The sequence below is a fragment of the Aethalodelphis obliquidens genome, unplaced genomic scaffold, assembly GCF_003676395.1.
Source record: "Aethalodelphis obliquidens isolate GAN/ISIS:26980383/991018 unplaced genomic scaffold, ASM367639v1 scaffold40, whole genome shotgun sequence".
NCBI lineage: Eukaryota > Metazoa > Chordata > Mammalia > Artiodactyla > Delphinidae > Aethalodelphis > Aethalodelphis obliquidens.
In genome coordinates this window covers 3,476,020-3,491,481 of record NW_020837984.1, presented here as the reverse complement: position 1 = coordinate 3,491,481, position 15,462 = coordinate 3,476,020, and the positions used below count along the sequence as shown (strand labels likewise).

Sequence of the window (15,462 nt, the reverse complement as noted above, 5' to 3'; positions counted from 1 at the left end):
TTGACAAGGCTAATGAATTGGATATAGGTTGAAGATTTAACGCTTACAAATACAGCATAACCTGTTAAATTTGAATTTCAGATAAACAACGAATAATTACTTAGTGTTAGTATGTCCATGTAGTATTTGGACATACAAAACTTATGTACATACAAATACAAATACAACATACAAATACAAAACTTATTTGTCACTTACCTGAAGTTCAAATTTAATTGGGCATCTGGTATTTTTCTATCAACCCTAATTGGATGCTAACTGACCAGAAGATTCTCAGGATTATTGTCCCTGTCCTTCATATTACACTGGCCGGCCACAAGCCCCATAAACATCTTCATGAATGTTTGATCACTTTCCTTTTCTGGCTGCCGCTGGGAGAGGAGCTGCCTCCAAGTCCACACATTTGCAGTGAATGGTCCTGTGGAACTGCTCCAATTTCTGGATCAAGAAGAACAAACAGATATAGGGCATCCACCCCAATAATCTGAAGGTCCACAATTCTTTCCATTACAACCAGCTGATGGACCACAAGACTGTGGCGTGGAGCCGGCAGCAGGTGGCAGAAGTGGCCTGGAGGTGGTGAAGTGGAGAGCTGGCCTTACAAAGCCCGCCACCTCCTACATGCAGACCACCATCAACAAGAACTCCCCTGCCACCCTCAGCAGTATCCAGAACATAATCTGCAAAATCAAGTACCTTTGGTATCTGAGCATAGTCTCCAACCGCAGAGCCAGCGCCATCCTGCACAGCAGACGCCAGGGACGGTGAAGAGGAGGCAGACGTGCCCCACCAAGAGCTCTTGAACACAGCCCTCCCTCCCTGCCCCCCAGAGCAACAAAGATGTCAGCCAACTTTTCTCAAAAAAAAAAAAAACAAAAAAAAAGCCACCAGGTGATTCTAAACTGCAGCCGGAACAAAGTTGGCTTTGGATTGTGAAGAGCCTTTAGCATCCAAGGTCAACTAGTTGCCCAGGTCTGCTGTGGTTATTTCAGTAACTTCACAGTACTGCAATTCTGCATCTTCATGTTTTGGACCCTACTTATTGTATTATAGCAACTTTCTCTTTTGTATCTCACAGAAAGGAACAATAATTAGCTTAGTACTTGCAATGAGGAAGTTTGTATAACAGCAAGATTATGTCCTCTTAATATCTTTTCAACAAATAGCACTGTGATCTACAATTCTTTTAATTTTTAAAAAAGAATATTCACATTTTAAAGCTTAAAATGTTGATTGTAAAGACTAAAGATAGGGAGAGGCATATCTGATAAATAAGGGCTTTCTTGCCTTCTCATTTGTGAGTCTGGGATGTGGCCTCCTGAAAAGCTGCCCAATCAGGGGCTCTGCTTCGTTAAATCAAATGTGTTAGTGCTACACGCTTTTACAGGTGGAGCTGTGAGGCTCAGCTTTCTCAGCTACCCTTGGTTTCCCTGGGGCAATCTTGCAGAAGTAGCTAGCATCTTAATGAAGAACCTGCTAAGGGGACCCATTAACAATAAAATGACTCTGGGTTGAAGGCAAAGAAGTAGTCACCTGAGCAAAGCCAAGGGGAGGGAGTGGATACTAGGAACACAAAGAAGTCTGTGATACCAAATGAGGGAGATATGGTTGAGGTCCTTTAGTGGCAAATCTGGAGGTGATTCTGAGCCAAAGGAAATGCCTTTGAGTTATACCAGCTGCAGACTTCTGCTAGAGATGTAAAGTCTCATAGGTGTACAAAATTCATCACCCAGTGATCAGAAGACCTACTTTTGTCTCCGCCAAAGTCACATAAACTACACCCTCCCTCTTTATATGCAGACACCACTGTAGGGTAAGAAGCAGAGGAGGGAGGAAGTTATCCTAGAAACTAAGCACTGTTCTCCAGAGAGACTCCTTTCTCTCACTGCCTCTGTATCAGATATCTTGGATTCATTGCACACAACAAAAATCCCTTATATAGATAGCTTTTTCATCAGTATGACTCTGAAATCCTTGAGGGTAAACATTGTGTCTCAGTATACTTGGTAAAGTGCTTCAGGAGAGAAGACACACATCTAAAGAGATCAAATTGTGCAGAAAAACATGCAGCAAAAAGAGAAATGTGCCAAAGACATACATGCCTAAAATCAATCTTTCTCTCTCTATCCAGTATTCATAGAAAATTATAGAAACCATAGGCAAAAAATATCAATAAAGAGTGAAAAATCACCTGTAGTTCTGTTGTTCAAACATGTTTCCTATTTGTATTTTGTCACTCCTGCCTCTACCCCTTGCAATGGAATTATATGAGGCACAATGGTTATACTAGCTTGTCAGTTATAAATATATCCTGAACAACTCTCCTTGGTAATAAGCCCAAATCTACACCCATTCTTAATGGTGAGGCATGATACTTTGCATTAAATTTTTTCAGATTAAATTAGCCATTTAAGTAATTGTTATTTTTTATTGCTTTAAGCAATGATGTAATGAGCAGCCATGCATAGACATAGTTGGTTATAGGGTGTTTATTACTTTATTTACTTTGATGAGATCATGCTTCATTATTTTTGAAAAATTCACCTATTTTCTTATTTTTCTTCCATATGAATGCTGTATTTATTCGTGAAGATTTTCTTCAGACCCTTTGTGTTGATTTGTAAATGTTCAAACTTTTACGGTTTTGCATCTCCTTATATAATTGTTGATTCATTTAACAAATATTTATGAGGGACCTGCTATTTGCTTGGCACTAGACATATAAAGGTAATAAATATGGCTTAGTGGGAAGAGGCATGGAGAAACACCAGTAATCAGAGAGTAAATACATGATTCTATTTGCAATGAGAGTTATGACAAAAGCTCACAGTGATTAAGTTGTTAATCCTGTGTCAGAGACGGCATCTTTGTGAATGGAGATTTAAGCTGAGACGTGATATAGGCAAAGTGCAGGAGGAAACACATTAGTGAGAGAGGGCACAGCTGTACAAGGGTCCTATGGCTACATATTTTTGAAGACCTGAAAGACTGGCCTGGCCAGAGCATGTAAGCAAGGGAAGTAGGTACACAAGATGAGCTAGGAGAGACAAAACAGCACTTTAAATGCTTTGGTAAGGACTTTGTGCTTTGGGGGTTGCATTGTGCAGCTATTTAAATTGTAGTCATCTATGAGACATACACGTAATTTGTTTGAGGAAGATTTTAAATCACTTCTTGTTTATTAAGAAGTAGATAGCCATGTAATTTCCATTGTGAGATAGTTCTAATTATTTAAGATTTGAAGCCAATGACGATAATTGGAGGTACATCATTGAAAGAGGCAATGATTCAGTCGGATTATGTTCTAAACACACATTTGAGAGGTTTTTTTGCCTGTATGCAATAGAAGCATATATCTTATCGATGCTGTTATTTTAACTTAATCTTTATTTTTAACCATGAGTCTTATCATTCTGATGAATCCGTTGCATTTCGAGCAAGGTGTGGCTAATCAAAAGTGGGGTTGAACCAGGAGCTACCTGGATCTTGCCCCTGGGCTAGGCTCTTGCCTAATGGAAGTTATCACAGGATGTGATCTTACAAGACAATTCCTTTTGTGCCAAGAAGCTAGATTTTGAGAACTACAGCCAGCCTCCAATATCCACAGGTGTAGCATCAGCAGGTTCAACCAACTACAGATCAAAAATATTAAAAAAAAAAAAAAAAAAAGGAGTTCAGGAAAGTTCTAAAAAGCAAAACCTGAATTTTCCATGCTCTGACAACTATTTACATAGTATTTACATTGCATTAGCTATTATAAGTAATCTAGAGTTGATTTAAAGTATACGGGAGGATGTGCATAGGCTATATTCAGTTATTATGCCATTTTATATAAAGGACTTGAGTGTCCATGGATTTTGGTAATATGAGGGGGAGGGTCCTGAAACCAATCCCCCAAACTGCTGAGGGATTTAGAAAACTAAGTTTTGAAAATTCAGACTGATCAGTTCTTACGCAAATCCTTAGGAATATTTTGTTCAGAAGTGTTTTTCCTGAACTGAATTATAACATACTACTTTCTTTTATTCTTCCTATTGTGACTTTAACCAGTGATTTATGTAATTACATACCTAAAATAGAACTGTATCTATCAAAAACCAATCACAGAACCAAGGATTAAAGCTCAATGACAGAACTTCTCTTAGAATTTATTATGGATTCTATTTAAATAATTTCTACTCTGTAAGACACTGTATTTCATGCTTCTCATGTATTAGCTCTGTTCTTCACATCAGCTCTGAAAAATAGGAATTGATATTTTCATTGTATTTGTGGGGAACCTGAAGCTCAGAGAGGTTGCATCACTTTCGCAAAGTCACAGTACTGTAAGTGGCAGAGCCAGGATTCACACTGCATCTGTTTTTTATGCCGAGACTCTAGTGGCCTTTTTATTATACCATTTTCTTTGAAGGAAATTGCTGTAACATCATGTCTCATACCAGGGACTCTACTAAACCATATGGCATCATTTTAATGCAAATTCAAAAGAGCAGCTCATGAACGTACTCTGAGCACGCTGGTGCTAAGGTATGTGACTTGGTAGACAGAGGACAGGCTGAACTTCAGTCCCCACTCGCTCCCTCAACCAGGACCCTAGAGCTGTGAACAACAGATACAAGCACATCTGAGGACCTTGAACATGATGGAAAGTACATTATGTAAACAAGTGATCTAAATTAGAAAGTCTACTTAATATTTGAAAGCCATTTAGTAAGTTGAACTGCAATAAAACCAAAACAAGTCCTTAGTTTTTCCAGAGAATTTGATTATTCCAAATATTAAATTTTATTTCCTGGTATAGTGCAGAGTACAGCCTTCTGTTTTATCCTGACAAATTCTATATGGCCTTGTTAATCATGGGCCTGGTATCTGCTTCATAATGGGATTCAACTCTGTTTTTTTTCAATTCTATCTTTTAATTATTAAAGCTAAGTAAAGTAAGATACCCAATTAAACTTCATTTCATAATGTATCTTTTTAAATTAAAAAGTTTACGATCGAAAATTATAGATATCGAAAGAGTAACATAAGCCTTAGGCAAATATAATTACAGGTATCAAAACATTGAGTTCACTTATTTATTAATCAAAATTTTTATTTGCCAAGCCCTTTTTTGATAGTGGGACATGGAGGAGGCATAAGTAATCTAGGGCAAGGAGATATGGTTAGAATGTCATTTTAAAATGAGGTCCAGGTGTGTGACTTCTGAGACTAATTCATAAATGTAACACAGCTTCCATCTGCCTTTCTGTCTGAGACACCCACCCTTGGAGTCCAGCTGCTGTGATGTGTGGAAGTCTCAGACACATGAAGAAACCACATGTAGGTGTTCTAACTGAGAGCTCCCAGTGCGATCTTAGCTTGCAGGAAGCAGCAGCCTCCAGACACTTAACAGAGGTGGACTTTGAGATGACTTCAGCCCCAGGTGCTGTCAGATTGCAACTGCCTGAAAAACCCCATAAGTCAACTGCCTAGCCAGAAAGATAGAGGATAAGACTAATAAATAATTGTTACTGTTTTTGCTAATAATTTGTCATTTGTTAAGTAGCACTAGATAACCAAAGCCTTTCTACCTGAAGGAATAACACATATACACATAAGCATCAGAGAAAAATGACAGTGTTATGTAGGGCGCGGTCAGCTAACTGCCACGCAGCAGGAAGCTGAAGTAAGCTGAATCATCCTTCCTGTGGCCACTGCGCTTGCGCTAAGTATACTAATGAGGTTTTAAAGTAGCGACCTATCCGATGCTGGCTCACAAGTCGCACCATCGGCGAAAGCCAATCACAGAGCGACACATGTTCTTAATCCCTATATAAGCAGACTGCTGTAGGATTGCGGGGTCTTCCTTCCATCTTTTCTTTAACCAAGCTGTGCTCCAATAAAGTGTGATACGAGAAGAATCTTGCGTGTGGCGACTCGTCATTCTGCTGGTCGGAGGCGGCTCGCCGCAGTGTTATTCTGGGGTCAGAATACATTTTGTTGGGAAAAAAAGTGCTCTCCAGTGAATAAGTGAAATATTACATAGAATTGATAACTTTTCTTATAATGCTATACTTACAAGCAAAAAATAAAAAAGACGCAAAATTTTAAATCCAACAGTAGTCAACCATTTGTCAATGGAGCAAAGAAGTCGTTGTAAGATATGCAGACCATCACCGATATGTGGCTCAAGCACATATTCTTATCACTCAGTCCATATTGGGCTCTTGTTTTTAGTTCACAATCATTGCTGCAGTTTACTTAACCACACTCTAGATTGGTTTCCATGTTTTTATTGTTTCACAGTACTTTCTTGCATAGAGAAATTATGTTGGGAAGTTCAAGTATTGCTTGCCTAGACTTTCTCTTATTATGAAGAATAAGATCTTGCTGATGGTGGTATGATAAAGCTGCCACTTAGAATGGAGGTAAACATTTCAATCTCCGTTCCATCGCCTACTCTGCTTTATAATTTTGGTTTCAATTCATAGTCTAATTAAATTCTCATTTTAAATCAAGATGATCTGTAGACTACATATTATCTGCAACTCTTTAATGAACATGTGCTACTTATGATTCTCTTTTTAGGTCATAAGATTATATTCACTTATTCCAGAGATACATGAATCTGGTATGCAACATAAAAACTCAGAGAGTCCACCCCTGTGAAATTTGAACAAAATTGCTAAGTTAAATAAATAGATGATAATTTGATATGGGTCATTTAGATACGTACTTGCTTCAAAGTAGAAAATGGGTCATTTAATATTTTGGAGGCCAATCTTCAATCTACTTAACGGCTTAAACATTCTTTAGTGTTAAAATTTTTATTTCTTTAATATTTCTTGTGGTACTGTAGTACTTAATTCTATATAACAATCATTCTGCCACAGACAGTTTGAATAGCATTTGGTCATGTAGTCATAAGGCCAGAAGAGCAGGGTACCTTGCATCTGAGCTTGGGCATTGTGCAGAGCGGTTTATGCTCTAGGTCTCATTCATAATGGGCAGCTGGGCCAGAGCATCACACCTCAGTTGGTAGATGCTGCTTTCAAAATCCAAAAAGGCCCAACAAGTACTTATGTCTCTTCTTAGTTGTGGGCTGTGCAAGTGGAACAATTTTTCTTTGCTTATAAGGGGTGTCTTATACCCCAGGTCACTAAACTTCTAGAGACTTCGCTGATACTATGTCAAAGAACATACAGGAGTCCCCCGTTACCTGCAGTTTTGCTTTCCACAGTTTCAGATACCTATGGTCAACTGAAGTCCAAAAATATTAGATGAAAAATTCCAGAAATTAAAAATTCATAAGCCTTAAATTTGCACTGTTCTGAGTAATGTGCTGAAATCTCACGCACTCTGGCTCTGTCCTGCTCAGGACATGAACCATCCCTTTGTCCAGCGTATCTCATCCATTAGTCACTTAGGAGCATCTCGGTTATCTGATCGACTGCCTTGTATTGCAGTGCTTGTGTTCAAGTAACCCTTATTTTACTTAATGGCCCCAAAACACGAGAGTAGTGATACTGGCAATTCAGATATGCCAAAAAGAAGCTGTAAAATGCTTCCTTTAAGTGACAAGGTGGAAGTTCTTGATTTAATAAGGAAAGGAAAAGAAATCGTATGCTGAAGTTGCTAAGATTTACAATAAGAATGAATCTTCTATCCGTGAAATTGTAAAGAAGTGCTGCCACACGTCAGACTGCAGAAGTTACAGCCACACTGTGTGATTGGTGCTTAGTTATCATGGAGAAGGCATTACATTTGTACAATAAGGTATGCTGAGAGAGAGGAAAAAAGACCATATTCATGTAACGTTTATTACAGTATATTTGTTATAATTGTTCTATTATTAGTTATTACTGTTGATCTCTTACTGTGCGTAATTTATAAATTAAATCATAGGTTTGTATGTACAGGAAAAAACAGTGTGTGTGTGTGTGTGTGTGTGTGTGTGTGTGTGCGCGCGCATGTGAGTGAGTGAGAGTGTGTGTGTGTGTATAGGGTTTGGTACTATAAGTGGCTTCAGGCATCCACTGAGGGTCTTGGAACATATCCCCGGTGGATAAGGGGGAACTACTGTACTATGTCAAAGAACAGGAGGCAAAGCAGTGAAGGTACATTTCTGTCCCTACGACGTATATGAAAACTCTTTTAGATTATCTTACTTGATAAGAATTGAAATGAAAGCATTTTGGGGAGTGGAAGTTGGCAAGCTTTTTCTGTAAAGGGCTAGACATAAATATTTTAGGTTTTGTGAGTTACATAGAATCTCTGTCATATATTGCTCTTGTTTGCCTTTAGTAAAACTTTGACAGTGTAAAAGCGTTCTTAGTTCTTGGGCTATACAAAAACAGTCCACAGGGGGCAGTTTGCTAACCTCTGTTCTAGGTACTAGGTTCTATTTCTAATCGGCACCACCATATAAGTTTGCATGAATCCACAGTCATTTACCAAGATCCTTCTGGCCATCAGGAGACTTAAATGATGATGTGGTGATGCACTACCCTGCCACCTTCCTGAATCTTTTATGTTTTAAAGATACTAGTAATCTCAGAAAATTCTAACAAAAATTCAACATTTGAAATTTTCATTGTAAGTGTAATTTCAATTTAGTTTTTTTAAAAATTCTTACCTTTTCACAAATAATTAAAGAAATCTGAGCTTTTGTTCTATAAAGAAAGTCATTATTCTAGGCATATTTCCTCCTATTTAGCTTTGGCATAGAGGTTAAAATGTCTTTGTGTTATAATACTGTATTAGGAAAAATACCACTAAAATATGAACATTCATTTAGTTTAATAGAACTACTTACAGTAATTCCCCTACATACGAACATTCAAGTTGTGAACTTTCAAAGATGAAAACGTGTGTTCACATGTCCAATCACGTCAGTTAGTTCACACGTCTGGCGTACATTGTCATGTGCGTGCATCCTCTACAAGTGGCTGTGCTTTTGTATACTTTACTGTACAGTACTGTATAGAGTACAGTAGTACAGTATCTTTATTTCAAGCCCAGGATATCCAGAAGCAAGCATAAAATCAGTGGTATATAGCCGATTGTGTTAGTTGGGTACCTAGGCTAACTTTGTTGGACTTACGAACAAACTGGACTTACAAACTCGTTCATATGTTGGGGACTTACTGTATTAAGTGTTTTTCTGAGTTTTCCCTGAGGTCTGAATTATCAGCCTGGTGATTAAACTACTAGTTTATTCTATGAGAAAGGATAAAGTTTTTCAATTTTTATAATTATTTAATTGATTAATTAATTTGACCACACTGCATGGCTTGCGGGATCTTAGTTCCCTGACCAGGGATTTAACCTGGGCCACGGCAGCGCCAAATTCTAACCCCTGGACCGCCAGGAAATTTCCAAGAAGGGATAAAGTTAAATCAGTTCTTTTGCATATAAAACCAAGAAAAGGGATCTTTTGTTAAATTCTTTGGCTGTGTGAATAAATAGGCACAGTTTAGTATCTGTTAGAATTTTTCTACTCTCTTAAAATAAAAGACTTTTTCAAGTTTCTAATAGCCTAGAGTACATATTAGAAATTATTTTCCCTGAACACTCACAAAAGGTTTTTCATTAATGTTCTGGGGCTGAAGAGATGCCTTATAAGAAACTCAACTACTTTACCAGAGGGTTTCTATTCCAATAAAATTTTGACAATGGAAGTGATTTATATGTAAATAAAGTGTACGGTGTAGGTTTGGAAATTATTCCGTTTCTTTTGTTCAACTAATATAATGACTAAAAGAACTATTCTGAAGGTAACACAAGTTGCAAATAAATAAACTGTATGTAGCAAGATCAGTACTTTGGCGAACATATGGGCAAAAGATCCTACTTGTCTAAGTCTGGTCTGCATTTTGTGGATTTAGGATGTCACCTTTTTATTCTAATGGGTAAATTTTCCCAACTGCCATTTTGACTTAAATGGTTAATAAGGTATATAATGTATACAAAAATGTTTATAATCTTCATCTGTCATTGTATTGCATTTGGATGAAGTCTTTGATTCACGTGGAACTTCTGTACTTCACGAGGTGAAAACATGGTATTAGAGAAATTGCTCTAACTTTATAAAATATCACATAGGTTCCTAGTCTTGGCTGAATTAGAATAAAGTGTTTGATTTTTCTTCTTTACAAAGACAATACTAAAGTAGTTTTTATTTATCTTTGAAAGTTCCTGACCTTTACCAAACAGCCTGAAGATTTTCTTTTTCTTTTCACCAAGATATGAGAAGCTTTATAAAGTCATTCAGCTATGTGATTCAGTGTACCCTTGGTGATCATGTTGACAATACTAGATATATGGTCACCAAATGCAGCACATACTGTAATTGAAAATTTTATATGAGAAAATGCTGTGTTCAAGACCTTATTGTTGCAGAAATGCAGCACCAATAACACGGAGATATTGTTTTCTGGTTTTTTGGAAGCAACGTTTTTCAGTGCAGAATGAATGTCATCAGTGGTGCTGTATAAATTAAAGTCTAGATTTAAATAAGGAAATATCTTAATATTTTCCTCAGAGGCCAGTAGAACTGTCACTTCCTTATAGGTAAAGATTGTTTAAAATTCATCCAATAAGAAACAGTTTAAGTGAAATGAGGTATTATTAATAATGTCAGAATAATAGATATAGAGCTACAAAAATGACATTGTGCTGTATATATTATTTTTAATGTATTTTGTCACCTTGGTATATTGGAAACGTTATTTTATTTAATGAAAATTCTTCCATTTTTAATGACTGCGCAGTATTGTTTTCTTGGCTATTTAGTATGGTTGCGTTTTAAAGTTTTTTTCATTTTTGTTTGTTTTTTGGACTATAAAGACTAACCTTGCAACGTACCTTTTAATATTTTCTTATAGTCATATGTTTGCACCAATCAAGTAATATTATGTTTAGACAAATTCCTAGATGAGTAATTATCTGCATAACTTATGTCACATTGTATTCTTCTTTCAGCTTGTATTCATATTTAAAATTTTTTAAAGCACACTTCCGCAAACTACTCTTCAAAGAAGGTAGAGCAAATTTTAACTTCCTGCCTCAAAGTATCAGAACATCTTTGCTCATCTCCCTCAACAACTTAATTTTTTTTAAAGAAAATTTACTGTATATTTGAGATTCACCAAATATACATGTTGGTCAAACACTGAAAGCTCATAGTTAGAAATAACATATGGCTTAAGTTTAGTGTGAAATCAAGTATCATCCACCCATAGAATGAACTCTGAAATGAAAGAATAAAATGTTATCAAAATGTATATCAAAATAATTATAATTTTTACGACTTTATTACTAAAAATTTTGTAGTCAACTTTTAAAATGTTGCATTACTATGCAGGAACAATAAACATTCAGCATCTTCTGCTGCTAAATTAAGTATACTGCACTTCTGCTGTAAGACAATGATGCCTCCATTTCACCAAAATAAATGGAGTGCAGGATATTTTTGTTGGCATCTCATTTTTAAAAAGTAGTTTTTCCCTCATACTGTTTATATATTTATTTTTTCTTATTTAAATATTTTTATTATAAACTGTTACATACATTTAGGATTTTTAAAATGTAGAATTCTCATATAAGATTTTATTTAGAAAGGCTGATAACCTAAATGAAATTCAGTATCTTAATATAAAATGGAGGTCTTTTAAATTATTTTTTGATATTTTGAATGATAGCATACCAGAGATTCTGCAAAGAGTTTTTATTAAAGTAATGTAGTACTCATATTCTGCCATGTAGTTTTTCACATTTTATAAATAAGATTTTCTACATGTTTTTTATATTTATTGACTCAAAAATATATCTAACATTCTTTCAAATATTATCTAGTTAACATATTCTCTCAATGTTTGTATAGTCTGCTAATTCATTTTTCTATAACTATTTAAAAGTTAATAATACATGTTTTATTATATATAATTAGCAGCTTTCAAAATCATAATCGTTGCAGAATTTTACCCAAGCAATGATAAATTTAAGTTTATACTTCAAATTATATACAGAAATCAACGATTAAAATATATAAGAACTTTTCTATACGTGATACCCAGAGGCTTACCTATATTTGAAAATGAATATTCAGATATTAATAATAATTCTGAATGGTATGCCTTAATTGTATTACTGATATTGTTACAGTGGTTAGATATGATGCTATAGCCTATCAGATTACACATTTATTACGCAAACTCTAGACCTGCCATTAACAATGTTGAAGGAGACATTCATCATTAAATGATAAAATCTGTTGACTTGAAATAAATAGTCTGCGAGACATTTCTCCAGAAAAGATGGGTTTGTTTGGCAGCAGCAGAGAATTGCAATTTGGGGTTTGCAACCATGGTGAGCCATGTGCAAATCCCTACCGGGCAAGGGAGGTGTAACCTTTTATAGAGAGGAATAGGGGGCTGGAAGGGCTGTGGTAAACAGAGTCCACGGCTTTTCTTGCGCTGAGCTGTTGCCAGGAAAAGGAGTCTCTTTTTTCCTGTTGGGATCTGCTATCATCAAAGTCTATAAGAGCGCCCCCTTCTGGTCTCCTGACTTCATTTAATTGAGATTTCTGTTAATTTCTTACAAATGAAAGCCAAATGGTAGATTGGGACAGAATACTAGCATGTCGTCAAACTTCAATAAATGCCCAAGTCAAAATGAACCATATATATTTTTTAACATCTTTATTGGGGTATAATTGCTTTACAATGGTGTGTTAGTTTCTGCTTTATAACAAAGTGAATCAGTTATACATATACATACGTTCCCATATCTCTTCCCGCTTGCGTCTCCCTCCCTCCCAACCTCCCTATCCCACCCCTCCAGGCGGTCACAAAGCACCAGCCGATATCCCTGTGCCATGCGGCTGCTTCCCACTAGCTATCTACCTTACGTTTGTTAGTGTGTATATGTCCATGACTCTCTCTCGCCCTGTCACAGCTCACCCTTCCCCCTCCCCATATCCTCAAGTCCGTTCTCCAGTAGGTCTGTGTCTTTATTCCTGTTTTACCCCTGGGTTCTTCATGACATTTTTTTTTTCTTAAATTCCATATATATGTGTTAGCATACGGTGAACCATATTTTAAATCTATATCTGCATTTATCTTCTGTATTTTATGTTTTGCTTACTCATTCCTGTTCTTTTTTTTGTAGAGGTACTTATTTTTAAATGACACATAATTACCATTGAAGAGTTACATCCATTGTGGAAAATATTTTAATCTTTTAGGAGATTATCTAGGAAGTAAGCTGCAAGATTTACTGGAATTCTTTTTTTTTTTTTTTTTTTTTTTTTGCGGTACGTGGGCCTCTCACTGTTGTGGCCTCTCCCGTTGCGGAGCACAGGCTCCGGACACGCAGGCTCAGAGGCCATGGCTCACGGGCCTAGCTGCTCTGCGGCATGTGGGATCTTCCCGGACCGGGGCACGAACCCGTGTGCCCTGCGTTGGCAGGCGGACTCTCAACCACTGCGCCACCAGGGAAGCCCTGGAATTCTTATTTAAACTTCTCTTTGTTGAATTAAAATTGATTTTACTTACTTAAAGCCTTGTGAACATGTACTCTGATAAGTGTAGATTTTCTCGAATTTTTAAACATCTACTGACTTTTTTGCAGTGTATCATCTCTTTACAGTTTATTTTGTCTTCTTAGATGAGTTAACCATAACCCTAGCTGGCTGACTGAATGAGAAAGTAATTTTGAGAAAGTTAACTGTGTAATTCTTTTTACGATTTTATACTGATAAGGGTAAAACAAGATCGTTTTTATGAATTTAAACTGATTTTAATCAATATCCCAATTATACTTCATAATTCATCAATTCTCAAATTTTGTTTATGTGAGGAGAAAAAACTGTTTGGAACTAACTTTCTATCACAAATATCTATATAAACTAATTTTCAACTCCTCCTTAGTTGGAACCATGATTTCCATTTGGAGAAAATGTATATCCCTAATATGACCATTATTTTATATAAGCCCACAAAACCTAGAGGTGATAAAAAAGAAGAAAGAAAATACATACATATACAGCTTTTTTAAATTCAATTTTTTTTCTAGATAACCATTTTCAAAAAGTGTTCCTGTGTTCTGACACTAGCCAACTTCAATCAAAATGTGTCTTCATAAATTCATATGTCTTACTGTCTGTACACATCTGATTCAATATTGACCTTGAAAAATGATTTAAGAACACTACAATATGGCTAAACGACATAGTTATCAAATTGTTTAAAAGATAGCAATTGACTGTCAAATACTACTTATCTTCAAGTATGTCTCTTCATTTTTCATTGCTTTTGCATGGAAAGAGAACAAAAATATCACTGATATCAATATATCTATCATCTATATCTATATTATCTATTGATATATATATATACATAAATATAATACTTTACATATAGGTATACATGTATGTATATAGATAAAGAGGTATATATGTGTGTGTATATATAAAAGATAGGTTAAAATATAGATATAAAACAATTATAATTTTGGTTTTCTACCTCCATTATTATTTTTAGCCACTTTCAAAAATTAAAAATTACCTTTCTTCTCCAGGCTTCCTTTTTTGACCATTAAACTGTTGAGTGCATGAACCTAAGAAAAACATAATTATAAGGAAAATACACTATACATATAATTAGAAAAAGAAATATATTAAAAAATCTGAAGTCTTTATACCTTTGTGTTTAGATCATTTATATTATGCCACATTTTATTCATTCTAAGAAGTTAAAAAAAATCTCCAAATCAGTTTGCATTTTGCAATCCCCTTTGATCAAATGGAAATCTTACTTGCCTGCACATGCACATTAAAACTTGTAAATGGGTGCCAGTGGATTGGAAGAAAATCTTAAAGCCTATTGAAGTAAGGCCACATTATAAATGCTCTTGATGGCAGAAAGGACAATATTTCTGATAAAGCATGCACATTTATGATGCAGAGTTATAAAATGGTTCAGAAAAATTAGACATTGAAAGTGACAGTGTTTTAGTAATATCTTATTTTTAAGTTTTATGTATGCATGAGAGTGATATATGATAAAAATGTAAATAAAAATAAGTCTAAGAGAACTCTTTAAATGTTTGCAAAGCAAAAATACTAAATGTGATGAAAGCTTTGTACCAAGGTTAAATTGTGTCAGTATATTTTATTCACTTATAAATAGTGTTCCATCTATTTACATCTAATTACAATTAATGGGGTCTTAGATTTAATGACATATAGTATTAACAGTATTTATTTATTTTTGAAGTTTCTTCTTTTCTACAGCCATTTTCTCTTAAAGCCCTGTTTTTTTTATTTTTCAGCTTTATTGGGGTATAATTGACAAATAAATTGTAAGATATTTAAAGTATATGTCACGGTGACTTGATATGCATATACATTTTGTAAAGATTCCTCCCATCCAGTTAATTAATACATCTATCACTTCACATATTTATCTCTTTTTTTTT

At 35.4% G+C, this 15,462-nt stretch overlaps 1 pseudogene; it reads left to right on the top strand.

Annotated features, from left to right (window-relative positions):
- Positions 1 to 340: 340 nt before the first annotated feature.
- On the top strand, positions 341 to 803 carry LOC113633467 (60S ribosomal protein L28 pseudogene; annotated as a pseudogene).
- The last annotated feature ends 14,659 nt before the right edge of the window (positions 804 to 15,462 follow it).